Here is a 6,000-nt window from a genome sequence, read left to right as displayed (position 1 = left end):
TGTTAAGGTCAACTTCAATGCTACAAAATCCGTTCCACCGTACGAACTACGGTTACTTCGAGCCTGCTGCGTACATAATCAGAACTTTCACAAGTGTTGAACAAGTTTTTAACTTCGGCGAACCAGCGCATATATTCTAACAGAAAATTGCTAAACTGCGTTCTTTTTAACTTTCAATTGATTAGGACAACTTTCAGATGATTTAAATTAATAAATAAATTAATAAAGTAATGTGGTCGACATAACCTTCTAACTCATGTTTGGATGACTTGTTCACTATTGAACTATCCGAGAAAATTTTTCACATGATTTTTGAACGTTATCAAGGATCAACTATAATATTTATCAAGCCCAGAAGTTTTGTTTTTATTCGCCCTACTGTTTTTTCCTCAGTGTGGACTCATCACTGCGACCAGAGCCATTTGATCTATTGTGATATTGCCCAGGTGTTTTCTGTATTCCGCACTTCATATTATTGGCAGTATCACTATTGAAGTGAATGATACGCTTTTCATTTATATCCGTGCTTGTGTGTGAGTTTTACCATTCCGTTTCCAGCTTACTGCTCTACTATACCGAGCCTCTTTCTATCCTACCAATATCGCCAAATTACAATTCCCTGAACTGAGGCTACACCTAAAGTTCCTCTCTTGCCAGGTTAATTTTAAAAGGGACTTATTATGTCAAGAGGCAGGAGTCTATCATTCCTCGTACCAATATTGCCAATTACAATTCCCTGTAGAGGATAAATATTCCTGAGATCAGTTTCATTATAAGAAGGACTTATATTGTCAAGAGGAAGGAGTCTTATCGAAACCTCGTTCCTCCAGCCAAGACCGCGCCATAATTACAATTCCCTGAAGAGAACTATTACACGTTACTCAGAACAGTTTTATTATAAAAGGAACTTTTTTTGTTAGTATGAAAGTTTACAAGGGTACTATAGAATTCAGCTTGAAGGAAGGGTTTATTGTGGAGAGCCTGAGAATAAACCCATGTTAAAGTCCTTTGACAACCAAATGGCCTGATTCTATTAAGATTCGAACCCATGACCACTCGCTTATCAAAGCGCCCTACTGTTTCTATTCACCCCGTTTCACGGTAACTGATTTTCCAATCGATTGCTGTAAGAATAAAGAAAATTCGTCGAAAACTGACTGATTATCAAGCTTTCGAAAGGGGTTACTTTTCATGATGCTCTCGATGTTTTCGGCTTTGTAATTTGTACCCCAATATATGTTGCCGTAAGACGCAAATCTTCGTCAAAGTGTATGAATTGTTTTGAAAAAAAAAAACAGGAGGGTTGTGTGCAAAGCCACGACCGCAAGGTTGAAGTAGATTACTTTTACAAGAAAGATAACCCGGCTACTTGCGTGTCAGTCAATTTTTCTAGTAAATAAACGTTGACTAATCATATCAATCGAATTTTGCGCTTCAACAAGGATTGACCATTTTCAATAATATAGTAGGTTGCTTGTCATGGTTGGGGCTTGACAGTTTTCAAATTTTGAGATGAAATTTGTTCGGATGTCGTGCTCATGACTGAAGGAAAAGATATTTCAGTACGTTTTGAGACACGGAGATGAAGTAAAATTTATAACTTTTACAAATTTAAAAATGTGAATTAATTCATTAGAAAATATTAGCTCTTCAATTAAGTTTTTATTTCATCCTGAAAAGGACAATTTGTTGTTCATTTTAGTATCGGATAAGATGCCGATCACATCTTTGCGTTATCACTGACAGGGCGAATAAAGTATTCCTTGTGATAAGGTAAACAATGGAAAGCTGATATTAAACTCAAAACTAGACGGCTCACGTGTTGTCAAAATGAGTCAACTTTTCATTGAATGCATTTACTAGTGCCCACTATCGCACAGAGACTGCATTTCACTAAAGTGCTTCACTGCATCAGCCGCTATCGATACTGAGATCCGCTGCAACTAGTTCGCTATCCATAGACATGCCACAGTTGTGGCTGCTATACGCTGCCATTGGCACCCACTGTCCCTGCATCAGCTGCTATCGTTGCTGGAATCCGCTGCAACTAGTGCGCTATCCAACGCTAGGGAGGACGACTGCTGTTGTCGCTGTCTAGAACTATTATGAGCGGCTTCGGCTGAAACAGGCTCTTATATAGGCCAAACAGCGTGTTTTAAATTGCAAGGTATATGATTCTGTCGACCGTGCTTGGAAGCAATCATACAACGACCAATCAGAGGTCGAATTTTTCGTGTTTACAAGGCTTGACTATTTTCAATAGTACAATAGTGTACAATAATGAAATTACAATTAACTTCTTTTGGGAAGAATCTTAGAAGATTTTCCAATCTATCGCTGCAAGAACGAAGGAAATCCATTGATTACTAACCAATTTATCAGCATTTGAAATTGGACATATTTTTCACTTTTTTCGGTTTTAGATTTTCAATTCACATCCCTATGTAGCCGAACTTCCTGACAGAAGTATTCTACTTCAAAAAATATTATCAATAAATCTCTTACAGTGTTGCCCTCACTAGCAGTAATTCTCTGTGGCAGGGGGCCGTTCAATAATTACGTAAGCATATTTTTCCACTTTGTCGACCCCCCCCCTCCCTCCATTGTAAGACATCGTAAGATTTTTTGATACCCCCCCTCCCCCATAGTAAGATCTTTCTGCCAGCATGTATAGTTTTTTTTATTTTAGTTTTATCATTATGAAGCAAGCACAGTACTTCGTTTCCTCTTCTGGCCTTTATTCGAGTAATTCCGTAATTTCCTTCCATGAATTTTACCGTCCACGCTTACATGAACATGGGTATTTGAACAGCTGCAATAATAAAATTTTTCTTACGTAAGATAATTAATTCTCCCTCCTCCCTCCCCTGTAAGATAACGTAAGAAAATCAGCAGCTGTCGCACCGCGACATCGAGAAAAAGCTAAGGATCGCAAATTCGGTGTCCCGTAGAATAATACGTTTCAAAGACCGTCTGACTGTGAATCGGAAGCCCACATCCGGACGCAAAAGCACTAAACTCGACGAAAACGATCACGAGCGCGTGGTTAACGCCTCGGTCCGAGATGCGGTGGAAAAGTTGCACGTGAGTGCGTCTTTCGTGCAAACGACCAAAACACGAGCCGGATAACGTTCTTTTAAGGTCCTGAAGTCCTCAAATCGAGACCAAAAGCAAAATACGACCGCGAAAAGTCGTGCGCGGAAGTTGTACGATCAAAAGTTAACCAAGCCATATTATTGTGTGATGGATGATAAGACTTATATCAAGACAGACTTCAAGCAGATTCCTGGAAACAGATTTACCAATCTTTTGACATGCCAAGATCGAAAATCGGTCAAAAACTGAAGAAGTTAGATGCATTTAATTTTGTGGGTACCCGGGCACCATGCCGAGTATTTGTGGGGTAGAAAAATTCGAAGCCCCCTTCCCTTACCACTGGTGCTATAAAAAGTATGATGATGCAAAATCATGTATTTCCACTAGTTAGGAGCATTCCATAAGTTTTAGTTGGCTGAGTTAAGATTAACCTTGTTTTTCAAAGCATTAAAGTCTGAAAAGGTACCCGCTCACCCAGCCGAGTACATAACGGTTAAGTAAAAACCCATTGACGAGAGGATAATTTTGGCCAGATTCAGAACATGAGTTCGAAATCTAACCATACCCGATCAGAAAGAAAAAACAAAAATGTAACAGAAGTTGTTAGTTTGTTACGGGAAAAACCTTACAGACTGTGTTTTCAATTTGGTCCCGTTAAATGTTAAAGAAATTATAACTGAAATGATTCTACTAGTATCAAACACATAACAAAATTTGTTACTAATGTATCAGCTTTCTAACAAAATAAGATAGTATATAGAACAACATAATAACAAACATTGTTAGAAACAACAGGTTTTGACAGAAACGAAAAATAAGTTAGACTTGTTTCAGAACTGCTTCATTTCAGGTTTTGTTATTATAACTCATTCAGATTCAATTTTGTTATCAAAATTATATGGAAAAATACAAAATTGTATCTAAATATGTTATTTGTATCTCGCGTTGATAGAATTTTGTATTTTCTTAGTTATGCTCGTCTGATTGGGTAGTCACGTGGATATCCCGTGATCAATATACCGATATTAGCCGAAAACGGAGACGGAGCCTTCTTGGTTCTAGAACAAACTGTGAAACTGTGAAGAGAAGGTTCGTTAGTGAATGGTGGTATTCGACTAGGAGAGGGAGTTTAAACGCTCTTGTAGCTGGGACAAGCGAGCGTGGGCGGACTCCTTGGCTGATGAAAGGGAGAGAGCTGCAGCAACCGGCGATATCCGCTTCCTCTACGATATGCCATGACGTTTAAGAGGATCTAGGACGAATCCAAGGAGATACCTGTGAAAAACGCGCACCGAAGCGCAGTACGAAGCTTCCACATGCAGAGCATAACGGAGCCTTGACTGAACCTATTCGGGTAGTCGCCGGTGTGGGGCAAGGATGTATAGTATCACCGCTACTGTTCCTCATCGTTATCGACGATATCATTATGCAATTTGTCCAGGTGCAATTGACCACCTTCCGAACCGTAAGCTGCTCTTGCAGCCTATCACCATGAGGCACATCAATGACTTCGATTTTGCTGATGACGTTGCATTACTAGAACAACGGCGCTCTGGCATACAGAGTAAGCTCGATGACCTGGTTGTACGCTCTACGGCGGCTGGTCTCAACATCAACGTCAACAGAACCGAATCGTTGGATGCAAACGTGGACAATCCTTCCAACTTTACTGGAACAAGGCAATTAATGGAGAAAGTCGAAAGCTTCCAGTATCTTTGCAGCCAGATTGCATCAGAAAGATTTCAAGTCGGCCCTATGCAACACTAATGGTGCTAAGGACGCACAAGTAAATAAGTAAGTAAAACGGCTGGATTACTAATGCGTTATGTGTTTTGCGCAGTATATATGCGCAATCATATCAAACCTTGTGAAAACTTGAAAAAACACTTTTGCTGGTAGTTTGTTCATTATTGTATTGAACGATAAAAATGTTTTGTAAACCTCGTCAAATTTAAGATCTCATCGTTATCGTAGTGAATTTATTAGCGAACAGCATCCAGCTATAGAAAAGTAAGCGTTTAACGATTGAAAAAAAAAAAAACAAACATAGCATTAAGCAGAAAGTTCACGAAAAATACATTTCTACAAATATTTCCGAAAATCTCTGAATCAAACCACAGATAACAGACGACCAAACTAGAACTAAAAACTCCAGAAATCGCGTGTAAGACTTCAAATTCCTAATCGTTGCTAGCGACATCTTTCTGCAACTTGCGACTTTAACCATCTTAGTGAAGGCCGCGCTGGATTTTAGTCAAAGCTGTCAGACGCGTGAAAATTATAACAGATTTCAGTTCAGATTATAGAGTCGCTGTTTTTGCAACGATATATGTAAAACTGATTTTGTGAGGTTTGTTTTTGCCTTTCTCCTAGAAAGGTATAGCAATCACTGGAAAAACCAAAGGTATAAAAGTGCTCCAAAGTGTCGAATCTCGTATATCAATCGACTTAGTTTGACGAGTATGTGTGTGCTCTCAATCTCACTCGATTTTCTCAGAGATGGCAGGACCGATCTTCATGAAATTAATTGCAAATGAGAGATCTAGTTGCCCCATAAGACCCTATTGAATTTCATTGCAATCGGATTTTTAGTTTAGAGGTTATGTTCAAAAATGTGAAAATCACAAAACATCATTATCTCAGAAAGTACACAACCGATTTGATCATATTGGTATCAAATGAACGGGCTAGTTAAAGGTTAATTGATTAATTTTATATTGATTGAACACGTGGTTCAAAAATTGTGAAAAGGAACATGTTCCGGTGACTTTTCAAATTCACTCGTTTTCCCGGAAATGGCTGGACTAAATTCAACAATCTGAGTGTCAAATGAAAAGTTTGGCTTTCCTATAGGTTCCCATTTTATTTGACTATAATCGTATTTTTATTCCAACCGTTATGTAT

This window comes from Wyeomyia smithii, chromosome 2 (genome assembly GCF_029784165.1).
Source record: "Wyeomyia smithii strain HCP4-BCI-WySm-NY-G18 chromosome 2, ASM2978416v1, whole genome shotgun sequence".
Classification (NCBI taxonomy): domain Eukaryota; kingdom Metazoa; phylum Arthropoda; class Insecta; order Diptera; family Culicidae; genus Wyeomyia; species Wyeomyia smithii.
The sequence above is the reverse complement of the archived record's forward strand: the minus strand, read 5'-3'. Positions refer to the sequence as shown.